A 13,415-nucleotide genomic window follows, 5' to 3' on the forward strand; every position below is an offset into this window, starting at 1 on the left:
CCATGCAGAAAACTCGATTACAGAAGAGCTGTACACTGCAAGGCAAGGATCTGTGTAGAGACATCTTCTCTTACTCTAGATACTTTCTTCATGGAACGGAACACTTAAAATTGTAAGAAGAGCCCCTTTGGCATTTTGTGGTAGGGAAGTTTCAACGCAAAGACTTTGACAGATTGGTGGGAAATATGAAATCCACTTAATTTCTTACTTAGCAGGATAGAGGAAAGATGAAACATGCAGAACTCTAGACATCTGAATTGATGTATACTGCACGGCAAGGATCCGTGTAGCTTTCTTTTGTGACTGTAAAACCATGGTATTGAGAAGTGAAAATTTGAAATTCCCAAAACTTTCTTTTTGGCATTTCACGCCAAAGACATGCCCTGCTAGAAAATGGTGACTGGAGTTTTGACTCCAACAAGCATGGCGTTCTGTAAGGAGAGTATAGACGACACAGGGAAAGCAGCGTGGATCAGTGGAAAAGAGCCCGGGCTTGGGAGTCAGTGGTCATGAGTTCGAATCCCAGCTCTGCCCCTTGTCAGCTGTGTGACTGTGGGCAAGTCACTTCACTTCTCTGGGCCTCAGTTCCCTCATCTGTAAACTGGGGATGAAGATTGTGAGCCTCACGTGGGACAAGCTGATTACCCTGTATCTACCCCAGCGCTTAGAACAGTGCTCTGCACATAGTAAGCACTTAACAAATACCAACATTTATTACATGAGTCCACACGTACCGATTAGCATAACCTTACACGTTTGGAGATAAAGCCTTAAACTATTCAATACAGGATCCTTTTTCTTTAACTGATGCATAATTTTGATACCACCAGAATGAAATAGGAATAAAATAGAAAACCAGGAGCCTTGTCGTTACAAGATTCTTACCGCATCAAGTGTGCTTCTCTACAAAGCCGTTCCGATTCACACATTCTCTAAAATTGCTTCAAAGCAAGATAGGAGACAAATGTTAAATCCATAAGGCTAAATTTAAATTAAATCCATAAGGCTAAATTTTAAGGGCGACGATCAATGTAGATATCTTCGGTTACTATTTTACCAGGAACTGAACATTGTTGATTTCCAGAAGGATGCATTTGGAATTTCCAGCTTAGAGAGGGTTCAACGCAAGTGATGTTTGCTGCGGTGGAGAGTAACACACATTCACTTAACATCTGTACCAAACGAGAGAGAGGAAAGATGGCAAGATACCGAAGGGAACCTACTTCAACCCCTGCGGCAGTGCTGAAATCTGTAAGTTGGGCAGCACTCTAGATAACGTCCAGTTAGAGCAAACAAGTTTTACTTCTGAAATACAGCGGGGCCCAGTGCAAAGAGCACGGGCCTGAAAGTCAGAGGTCAGATTCTGTGGGCCCTTGACTTCTCTGTGACCTCACTTGTAAAGTGAAGATTAAGACTGTGAAACTCACAGGAGACAGACAGAAAACACTACCTTTACTCCAGGGCTTAGAACAAAGCTGGGCACATAGTAAGCGCTTAGCAAATACCGTCATTATCATTATTATTACATCATTATCATTATTATTATAACTTCCATATGGAGCTGAACAGTTGTAACTTCAAAGGGAGACCATTTGACACTTCATGTCAGTCCAAGATAAACGCAATTGGCTTTTACAGACTAGAGGGAAACACGCTTTCCCTCAACTTCATTACTTAGTAGGGGAGAAGAAAAATAACTAGCAAAAAACTAGACTTCTGATGGAGACCAAGGATATGTCTAGATCTCTCTTGTTACTACATTGCTGTTGTACATGGAACTGAGCATTTGAAATTTCAAGAAGAGTGCAATATAGCATATGGGTTACAAGGTTTTGAGAGAAGCATATTCTATCAAGCTTTTTTGTATACCTCGCTTACTTAGAAGGTTGGAAGATAAAATGGTGCATGAAGATTACTACAGTTGTTGTGCAGTGTAAGCATCTTCCGTTTCTGTATTATTATTTTAAATGGAAGTAAAGATTTTGAAATTTCAAAAAGCTCCCATTTAAAATTTTGTGCCGGAAGGGTTTCAATACAAGTGAGTTCCACAGAATGGAGAAAACACGTTCACTCTTAAATTAGGAGGCTCGAAGAAAATGAGTGATGCTTAGGACCAGGCTCCATATGTGCTCAAAACACCTTCAAGGCTATGTTCCATTACTGTATTGCTTTTGTACATGGAACTTGAACATCTGCGTTTTCAAGAAGAGTTCATTAAGCATTTCGAGCCATAAGGGTTTCCACGCAAGAGGCTTTGATAAGATTGAAAGTAACACACATTTTTAAAAGCAACCTGTTTATTTAAGCAGGACACAAAGAAAATGGTACATGCCGAAAGCTAGATTCTCGATAAGCCGTATTCTACAATGCAAGGATCAGTGTAGGTCTCATCTCTGTTTGTAGTATTTTATTGTCACATGGAACTGAACTTGGGAAATTTCATGAAGCTCTCTCATTTAACATTTCGTGGCAGAGGTGTTTCAACACAGGTGAGTTTTACAGAATACAGAAAACACACGTTCTCTTCTGTGAAGAATATTGCTGTTGCACACGAAACCTAATATTTGCAATTTGAAGCCGAGTTGATTTGGGCATTTTGCGACATGCGGTTTTCAACGCAAGGATCTTGGACAGAAACTTACGTACCTTCATCACTCTGAATTTAGTAAACTAGTTAAGGAAACCCACTTACTTAGCAGTAAAAAATCCTTGTGGCCAAAGGATTTCAGTGCAAGTGACTTTTTTACAGACTGGACAAAGCTAGCACTCAGTGAACTTATTCACCCTTTCTTAGAAAGCTAGAAGAAAAATGACTGTTGCCAAGATTAAGTTCCCTTTGTGCTGAACTCTGTGAAGCCAGGATCAGTGTGGTTATCTTGAGTTACTGAAATGCTGTTGTAAATACTGACCATTTGAAATGTGAAGAAGACTGCCCATGGCGTTTTGTGCCATGTGGGTTACAAGTTAAATGTCTTTCGTAGGAAGAAGAGAAACGGACACTGCTTTCTTATTCAACAAGCTTTCTTATTCAACAAGCTTTCATATTTCTTATTCGGCTTTCTTATTCAACAAGCTTACCGAACAACACAGAAGAAAAATAGGCACACGCACGAGACTATTCTCCTGGAGCACCGCAAGTTATACTACCAAGATCGCTGTAACTTTCTTCTGTTTCTGTACTAATGTTTCACGTGGAACTGAACAGTTGACGTTTCATGATCCTCTTCTATAATATTTTGTGCTAGGTAGGTTTGAATGCATATGATTTCATATAATCGAGAGAAAAATACATTCAATTAATGTTATAGATTAATACGATTTAGCGGGACAGGAGAAAAAAGCAGCATGCAGAACATCCTATTCCTATTGTGCAGTATACTAGAGTTCCAGAATCATTGTAGGTATCTTCCCTTTCTACATGAACTCTTTTATGTAGAGCTGAGCATTTGTAGGGTCATGAAGCTCTCAGATCTCATTTCATGTCAGTGGGATTTCAACAAAAAGACTAAAACACAATGCGTAAAAAGCCAAACACGTATATTTATTGATCACGTTCACTCTTGCTTAGGCTAAGAGAAAAACGACTCTGGCAGAGGACAACACTTCTTTTGTGTAGAAGAGTGCTGGACAAGGATCAGTGTGGATGTCTTCTGTGCCTGAATTACTGTTGTCCCTGGAAGTGAATATTTGCAATTTCCAGAAGAGGTCTTATAGCATTTCGTTCCAATGCGAATTTCAACCCAAGCGGCTTAATGACTAAATTGAGAGAAAAACACAGTAATGAGTATTTTTTGCTAACTTGTGTGTATTTACAGTTACTTAGTTTCTTAGTTTACTTAGAGTACTTAGAGTACTGATGAGCTGCTGGAGTGCAGGCTTCTGTTTTTGTGTGCACTAATTTGCATGGAGGGAATAGTTGAAGATTAACCAAGGTGCCATACAGCATTTTAGGTCAAAAGGGAAGGCAACGCAGGTGGTTTTTACAGAATGGAGACAACGCACAAGTCGGTCAGCTCATTCACCCTTACTATGCGGGCTTAAAGAAAAAAGGATAAAAAGGGGACTAGGTTCCTTCTGTGCAGAACACTGAGTGGCATTTATCAGTGATGCTGTTGCACATGAAACTGAACATTTGTACTTGTAGAAGAGTTTTTCATTAATGAGTGTTTCTCTCAATCTTGATAATAAAGCCAGTTGCTTTGAAACCCACATAACACAAAAGGCCAAAATAACTCTTCTTCTCATTGCAAAGGTTCTGTTTCATGTGCAACAAGAATATTGATAAATGCTCTTGACAACTTCCATTAACTTCAAATGTTCTTTCTTTGCAAAATAGTGTGTTCAGAATCAGAAGTTGTCGACAATGATCCTCGTTGTCTAAAATTCGAAATGGACTATTTTTCTTCTATCTTGCTAAGTCAACTACTTAACTAAAATATTCAGTGGTGTGTTTTTCCCTCAATTGTAATAAATTGCTACTTAAAACTCTGAACTCGTTGTTGAGCAAGCATTGCCTTCATGTCTTGCAGGTTTTTGGTTTCTGCGTGTTTCTGGACTTCCAAGCACGAAGGCCTGTGTTCTGTGCACATGAAGTGCTCAGTAAACATGACTGAATGAATGAAATATTCAGTCATATTGATTACAGTATTAGAGGTACAGAAGACACCTGCACGATTCTTCTCCAGCAGTATTCAGCAAAAAAGAACGAAGTCCTCTGCATGAGTCATTTTTCTCCTAACCTGCTAAGTAAGCGTGAATTTGTTTCTGAACCCCGCTAGCACGAAATGAGAATTGAGAGTTTCATGAAACTTTAACAACTCAACTCCACATAAAATAGTTCATATACAAACAGAAGATGCCTATCATTGAACGGTAGTGTACCACGAACATGGAATATGGTTTTCTGCATGAACTATTTTTCTCTTGTTCTGCTAAGCGGGCAACTTAGAAGATGACGAAGTGAAAACGACTGAAGTATCGCTTGAGCAGCCTTGTAATACTCCACAGTTGCCACAAGAGGGCAGTTGCCAGGTTTTTATCTGCCCGCTCCCTTCCTTCCCCCGCCCCCCCGCCCCCCCCGCCGGCTGGCTCCTCTGGATTCCCAGATTCCCGGTGGGTGCAGGGCCAGATCTCGAACCACCTGGAGTTAAGTCATCTGCATAAGTGGCTTTTCTTCCAGTCTGCTAAGAGTGAATGGGCATTTTCTCCATTCCGTAAAGATCACTAAGGTTGTAACCCTTCTGGCCCGAACTATATGGGAGCTTCATAAGACTTCGACTGCTCAACTCCAGGTAGCATAGTTCATATAGAAAAAGAAGATGCCTACAATGATCTTTGAACAGTAGTATCCAGCGTACTTGGAATACAGTGTTCGGCATGAACTATTTTTTCTTATATCCTGCTAAGGGGGCAACTTAAATAGGAAACCTTAGGGAAACTCCTATGACACGAAATACTATTTGACCTCTTCTTGAAATTTTATATCTCCAGGGCCATGTAAAACAACAATTCAGTCACACACAAAAAAGAACCTAGTTGTCTCATGAGTCATTTTTCTTCTAGCCTGCTTAAATAAGTTAGAGTGTGAGTCTCCTTTATACTGAAAAAGTCACTTGTGATGAAACTTCCGTGGAACCAAGTTCTCATAAGAACTTTCAATAAACTTTAAACGTTTTTGTTACATGTAAAAAAGAGTTCATATGGAAACAGAAGACGCCTTCATTCTACTATGTTCTGTAGTCTAGCGTTCTACATGTGCCATTTGACTTCTATCTTGTTAAATACGCAAGGTAACTAAAAATCAATTATTGTAGGTTTCTCTCAATCTTAATAATGAAGCCACTTTCTTTGAAACTCGCATGGCACGGTATGCTATAAGAACTCTTCTGGAAATTGCAAGTATTCAGTTCCCTTTACAACAGTAATCCTGACCCAGAAACTATCTAGACTGATTCTGGTTCAGCAGTACTGTTCAGCCCCAAAGAAGTGTAGTCTTCTTTAAAAATCATTTGTCCTCTGGACTGCTAAGTAAATATATGTAGAGTGCGTGTTATCTTTGCATTGTGTTGAAGCCTTTATGTTGCTATTCCACAGGCAGGTAAGGAGAGCTGAGAGCTTCATGATATTTCAACTGCTAAGCTCCACGTAGCATTTTAGATAGAAAAGATGCCTACACTCTAGTACGTTTTGCACGATGCAGCCCATCAGTAGTCAAGCGTTTTGCATTTGCCATCTTACTAAGTAAGCAAGATAACCAAAACAATTGTTAACGCGGGTTTCTTCCCAATCTTTAAAGGGAAGTGCTTATGCTGAAGCCCGTATGGTACAAAATGTCTTAAGAAACCTTCTGTATATTGCAAACGTTTAGTTCCGTGTATAAAACTTTAATGGCAAAAAAGTTATCTACACGGATTTTAACTCGCAGTGTTCTGCTCAAAAAGAATGTTGCAGTACCCTGAATATGGAGTTCTGCATGAACTACTCTTCTGCTGGGGTGTCCGGCCGCTGCCTCAGACCGACTTCGCCAGAACCTGTGGGCGTCCCGTGCCCAGCCTGCTGCAGAACTCACTGCTTTTGCAAGGGAGGAGAAAGATGTGGGGACAAAGGTCTCTGTCCTCTGGCTTGGCTTTGTCACAATGTTAAGAAAGTTGAGTTAAATCCTTATGACTCGAAAAACCATTTGATCTCTCTTTGAAATTACATATGTTCAGGTCTATGTACTACAACCAAAACAGTCACCCAAGAGATCTACCTTAAGTTCACAGTGTTTGGCACCCAAGGAGGCAGGTCCTCTCCTGAATCGTTTTTCTACTTAGCTTCCCAAGTAAGGGAGAATGTGGTCACCAATTGAGTATTCCCTCCATTATAACCAGGTCACTTGCGTTGAAACTCCCGTGGCACTATTTGCTCTTAAGAGCTTTCAATCAACTCTAAGAATTCCTTTTCATGTAAAATAATTCATACAGAACCAGAAGTGGTGTATATTCAAACATGTTTCGTAACTCGCAGCCTATCACTAAGTCAAATGCCAATCACTAGTCATTGGCCGTTTTTCTTCTTTCTTACTAAGTGGGCACGTGAACTATAAAAATTCATTAATGTAATGTTTCTCTCAATCTTGATAAAAAAGAACCAATTGCTTTGAAACCCGCATAACACGCAACGCCAAAATAACTTTTTCTCATTGCAAATGTTCCATTTCATGTGCAACAGCAGCAATGATAAATACTCTTCAGGGTTCAGCACAAGAAGAGCCTAGTGTTCGCATGATTCATTTATCTTTTAGCTTGCTACGTTAAAAGTGAATTTGCTGAAAACTGTACTTTTTCTCCTTTCTGGAAAAGTCTCCTACGTTGGTGTCTTTCTGGCACAAAATGCTCTTTGCAGCCTTCATTAACGTCAAATGTTCTCTCCCTGCAAGAGAGTGCAAACAGAAACTGAAGTTGCCTACAGTGACCCTCTCACTGAGGTAAGCGGTCCATCAAGTAAGTCTAGAGGTCGAAATGGGGCTATTTTTCTTCTATCTTGTTAAGTAGGCAAGTCAACTAAAATATTCTGTGATGTGTTTTTCCCTCACTCTTGATAAAAATAGACTCTTGCAGTGAAACTAGACTGGTACAAAATGCTACAAGAACTCTTCTGGATATTGCAAATATTCATTTCCATGTACAGAAGATAACTACACTATCCAGCAGCTGCTCAGCACACAAAGAATGAAATCTTCTTCAAATCTCATTTTTCTTCTATTCTTCTGAGTGAGAATATGTTCAATTAATACACATTATTTTTCCATTGTGTTCAAAACTTTAACATACACGGTGGTAGCCCACAGGCAGGAAAGCATATCTGAGAACTTCATGAAAAGTCAAGTAAATAGTTAACAGAAGGTATCTACACTCTGGCATCTTCTGTAGTAGACAGCCCATCAGTGCTTTGCCATTGCCATTTTACTTCTCTCATGCTAAGTAGGTCAGTTAACCAAAAACGTTAATTGTGTGTTTCTCTCACTCCTAATAATAAAGTTGTTAACGTTGAATCCCGTATGGTACGAAATGCCATATATCTGGAAAACGCAGCCAAACAATACATTACAGACACGAGAGCTATCAACACTGATCTTATCCCACAGTGTTCAGCAGAAAAGTAGCGCAGCTCTTTGTGAGGGTCGTTTTATCTTGTAGTCCAAGTAGGTGTTGAATGGATATGAATTCTCTCAATTCTGTAAAAGTCACTTGTCTAGAAACCTGCAAAACACGAAATGCCAAAATAACTTTTCATAAATTGTAAGTGTTCAGTTTCGTGTGCAACAGGCACACTGATAACTGCTCTTCAATATTCAGCACAGAAGGAACCTTCTGTTGATTCATTTTTCTTCGACCTTGCTTAGTCTGGTGAATGTGCTGAAAACTGTAGGTTTTCTCTAGTCTGGAAAAGTCAATTGCGTTTGATTTCCTTCTGGCACGAAATGCTTTTTGTAACCCTCAATAAACTTTAATTGTTCTTTCTATTCAAAATAGGGCAGGAATTAGACAGCGCCTGCAAGCATCCTCGCCCTGCACTGCAATATACGCAGTCTAGCGTTGTAATGTACTACTTTTCTTCTATCTTGCTAAATAGTCACATTAACTAGAACACCCTGTATTGTGTATTTCTCTCAAGCTCAATAATGAAGCTGCTTGCGTCGAAACCTGCATGGCACGAAATGTTATGGCACAAAACTTTTCTGGAAGTTGCAAATATTCAAGTCCTTGTATAAGTGTAACACAGGCACAGAAGAGATCGTCACTGATAATTGATTGTTGAGCACAAAAGGAGTGGAGTCTTCTGGACAAATCATTTTTCTTTTAGCATGCTAAGTAAGCATGACTATGTTGTTAAAACCCCACTGGCAGGAAATAAGATCTGAGTGCTTCATGAAATTTTAACTGTTCAGCTAACAGAAGATGGTTACAACGATCATTTAACTGCAGTATGCAATGTACGTGGAATATGGCATTCTGTAGGAACTGTTTTTATCTTGCCCTGCTTAAGTGGGCAGGTTAAGAAAGTTGAGTCAAACCCTTATGACACGAAATGCTCGTTGATCTCACTTTGAATTTACCTATGTTCAGGTCCATGTACTACAACAAAACAGTCACACAAGAGGTCTAACCTAAAATCGCCGTGTTCAGCATAAATGGAGTCAGGTCCTCTCATGAGTCATTATTGGTCTAGCCTCCGAAAAGAGAAAGTGGTGACAAACTGTGCGTATTCTCCATGCTGAGATGGTCACTTGCGTTGGAACTCGGGTGCTCCTATTTGCTCTTAAGAGCTGTCATTAAATTATAAGCTTTCTGTTTCAGAAGATGTCTACATTCTAATATATTTTGTAATATGCAGTGCATCGGTAGTCTATTGTTTGGCATATGCCATTTTTCTTTTATCGTGCCAAGTTAGGCAAGTTAACTGAAAGAAATTCATTAATGTGGGTTTCTCAATTTTGACAAATAAAGCTGCTTGTGTTGAACCCGCATGACCCTAAATGCTAAAATAACTCTTCTTCTCATTTCAAATGCTGCGTTTCAAAGGCAACAGCAACACTGATAAATACTCTTTAGGGTTCCGCACATCAAGAACCTGGTCCTCGCAGGATTCATTTTTCTTCTAGCTTGCTAAATGAGGGTGTAATCGCTGACAAACTTTGTGTTTTCTTCATTCTGTAAGTTGCACCTTTCAGACACGAAATGCCACTGTAACTTTCCTTATACTTCAAATATTCTTTCCATGTAAAATAGTGCATTCAGAAACAGAAGTTGCCTACAACGATCCTCGCACTGTAGTATGCAGTCCGTCAGTAGTCTATTGTTTGAAAGGTACTATTTTCTTTCTAGCTTGTTAAGTAGGGACGTTAACTAAAAATGTTGGTATTGTGTGGTTCTCTCAATCATAAAAGTAAAGCTGCTAGCATGGCATGAAATGCTACCAAAACTCTTTTGGAACTTGGAAATTTCGGATCCAAGTTTAGAAGATGAGCACCACAGGGAAAGTAGTCTTCTTCACGAGTCATTTTTCTTCTAACCTTCTAAGTGTGAATGTGCTGAAAGAAGGTTTGTTCTGTAAACTGTTATCTCCGTAGCAGGAAAGAAGATCTGAGAGCTTTAAGAAACGTCAGCTGCTAAGCTCCATGTAAAATAGGTCATACAGAAGACACCTACATTCTAGTTGCAACCCATCAGGAGTGTAGTGTTTTGTAGTGATCATTTTTGTTCTATCTTGCTAAATAAGTTAATAAAATAAAAATACATTGAATGTGTCTTTCTCATTCTTAATAATAAAGCTACTTTTGTTGAAACCCGTATGGCACAAAATGCTTTTAGAACTCTTTTGGAAATTGAAAATACTGCAAATATTAGAAATTACCTGACTACTTCTTTTGTTTTGCTTGTTGTCTCTCCATTGCAGACTGTGAGCCTGCTGTTAAGCAGGGATTGTCTCTGTTGTCGCATTGTACATTCCCAGTGCTTAGTACTGTGCCCCGGATTTGAATGATAAATGAAATATTCAGTTCAATGTATTACAGTACTATAAATGCAGAAGATATCTATACTATCATTGTCCAGCATAAAACCAACCTTCCCGTCTCTCAGGCCCGCAATCTCGGTGTCATCTCTGACTCGTCTCTCTCCTTCGCCCCACACATCCTATCCGTTACCAAGACCTGCCGGTTTCACCTTTACAGTACAGCCAAGATCCGCCCTTTCCTCTCCACCCAAACGGCTACCTTACTGCTACAGGCTCACGTAATATCCCGGCTAGATTACTGTGTCAGCCTTCTCTCTGATCTCCCTTCCTCCTCTCTCGCCCTGCTCCAGTCTATTCTTTACTCCGCTGCCCAGCTCATCTTTCTGCAGAAACGCTTTGGGCATGTCACTCCCCTTCTTAAACACCTCCAGTGGTTGCCTATCAACTTCCGCTCCAAACAAAAACTCCTCACTCTAGGCTTCAAGGCTCTCCATCACCTTGCCCCTTCCTACCTCTCCTCCCTTCTCTCTTTCTACTGCCCACTCCGCATGCTCCGCTCCTCTGCCGCCCACCTCCTCACCGTCCCTCGGTCTCACCTACACCGCCCTCGACCCCTGGGCCACGTCCTCCCGTGGTCGTGGAAAGCCCTCCCTCCTCACCTCCGCCAGGCTAATTCTCTTCCCCTCTTCAAAACCTTACTTAAAACTCACTTCCTCCAAGAGGCCTTCCCAGACTGAGCTCCCCTTCTCCCTCTACTCCCTCTACCGCCCCCCCTTCACCTCTCCGCAGCTTAACCCTCTTTTCCTCCCAACTCCCTCTGCTCCTCCCCATCTTCCTTCCCATCCCCTCAGACCTGTACTCGTCTGCTCAAGTGTATATATTTACATTACCTTATTTATTTTGTTAATAAAATGTACATCGCCTTGATTCTATTTAGTTATTGTTTTTACGAGATGTTCTTCCCCTTCACTCTATTTATTGCCATTGTTCTTGTCTGTCTGTCACCCCCGATTAGACTGTAAGTCCCTTAAACGGCAGGGACTGTCTCCATCTGTGGCCGACTTGTTCACTCCAAGCGCTTAGGACACTGCTCTGCACATAGTAAGCGCTCAATAAATACTATTGAATGAATGAATAAAAAGAATGAGCCATCTTTCTCCGAGCCCAAGTGAGCGAGAATATGTTTTTGAAACCTTACTGGCTCGAAATGAGATCTGAGAGCTTCACGAAACTTTAACAGTTCAGCTCCATGTAAAATAGTTCAAATAGATACAATAAGAAGCCTACAACCATCTTTGTACAGTGATATACAGCGTACCTAGAATATGGTGTTTTGCTGGAACTCTTTTTCTCTTATACTGCTAATCCGGGTAACTTAAATCAAAGTTTAGTGAAACCTCTATGATACGAAATGCCACTTGAACTCTTCTTGAAATTAGCCATGTTGGAGGTCCATGTACAGCAACAGAAGAATCCCTCGAGAGTTCTACATAAAGATGGGCACAAATGGAGCTTAGTCCACTCAGGAGTCATTTTCTTTCTAGTCTGCTAAGTAAGAATGTGCTGACAAACTGTGTGTTTCCTCCCTACTGGAAAAGTCCTTTGTCTTGAAACTCCAGTGGCACTTTCATTACATTTCAAACGGTCTTTTTCTTATAAAATAACTCTTGGAGAAGCATCTTCTGATGCTTACAGGCAAGTATGGCTGGTAGTATGCAGCTCATGAATAGTCTAGCTTTTTTTGCATCTGACATTTTTCTGTTATCTTGCTTAATAATACATTATTAAATAATGTAATTATAAATTAAAAATAATTAATTTAAAAATTAATTAAATAATACATTACAGACACGAGAGCTATCAACACTGATCTTATCCCACAGTGTTCAGCAGAAAAGTAGTGCAGCTCTTTGTGAGGGTCGTTTTATCTTGTAGTCCAAGTAGGTGTTGAATGGATATGAATTCTCTCAATTCTGTAAAAGTCACTTGTCTAGAAACCCGCAAAACAGGAAATGCCAAAATAACTTTTTTTAAATTGTAAATGTTCAATTTCATGTGCAACAGTCACACTGATAACTGCTCTTCAATATTCAGCACAGAAGAAACCTTGTGTTGATTCATTTTTCTTCGACCTTGCTTAGGCAGGTGAGTGTGCTGTAAACTGTAGGTTTTCTCTATTCTGGAAAAGTCAATTGCGTTTGATTTCCTTCTGGCCCAAAATGCTTTTTGTAACCCTCAATAAACTTTAATTGTTCTTTCTATTCAAAATAGGGCAGGAATTAGACAGCGCCTGCAAGCCTCCTCACACTGAATATACGCAGTCTAGCGTTGTAATGTACTACTTTTCTTCTATCTTGCTAAATAGTCACGTTAACTAGAACACCCTGTATTGTGTATTTCTCTCAAGCTCAATAATGAAGCTGCTTGCGTGGAAACCTGCATGGCACGAAATGTTATAAGAACTTTTCTGGAAGTTGCAAATATTCAAGTCCTGGCTCGAAATGAGATCTGAGAGCTTCACAAAACTTTAACAGTTCAGCTCTATGTAAAATAGTTCATATAGATACAATAAGAAGCCTACAACCATATTTGAACAGTGATATACAGCGTACCTGGAATATGGTGTTTTGCTGGAACTCTTTTTCTCTTATACTGCTAAACCGGGTAACTTAAATCAAAGTTTAGTGAAACTTCTATGATATGAAATTCCATTTGAACTCTTCTTGAAATTAGCCATGTTGGAGGTTCATTTACAGCAACAGAAGAGTCCCTCGAGAATTCTACATAAAAGATGAGCACAAATGGAGCTTAGTCCACTCAGGAGTCATTTTCTTTCTAGTCTGCTAAGTAAGAATGTGCTGACAAACTGTGTATTTCCTCCCTACTGGAAAAGTCCTTTGTGTTGAAACTCCAAT

General features: G+C 39.9%; 1 long non-coding RNA gene across 4 annotated transcripts; it reads right to left on the bottom strand.

The window, feature by feature from the left end:
- Positions 1–864: 864 nt before the first annotated feature.
- Positions 865–8,242, bottom strand: LOC114808984. Of its 4 annotated transcripts, none has more exons than XR_003756734.2 (3): positions 8,127–8,242; positions 7,323–7,413; positions 865–1,138 (listed from the first exon to the last, which is right to left on the bottom strand). It is a non-coding gene; the product is annotated as an uncharacterized LOC114808984 (long non-coding RNA). The 4 variants fall into 4 exon arrangements; XR_003756732.2 differs by having other exon boundaries at positions 865–1,172; XR_003756733.2 differs by having other exon boundaries at positions 865–1,172; positions 8,008–8,242.
- Between the last annotated feature and the right edge of the window lie 5,173 nt (positions 8,243–13,415).

This window comes from Ornithorhynchus anatinus, unplaced genomic scaffold, assembly GCF_004115215.2.
Source record: "Ornithorhynchus anatinus isolate Pmale09 unplaced genomic scaffold, mOrnAna1.pri.v4 scaffold_82_arrow_ctg1, whole genome shotgun sequence".
NCBI lineage: Eukaryota > Metazoa > Chordata > Mammalia > Monotremata > Ornithorhynchidae > Ornithorhynchus > Ornithorhynchus anatinus.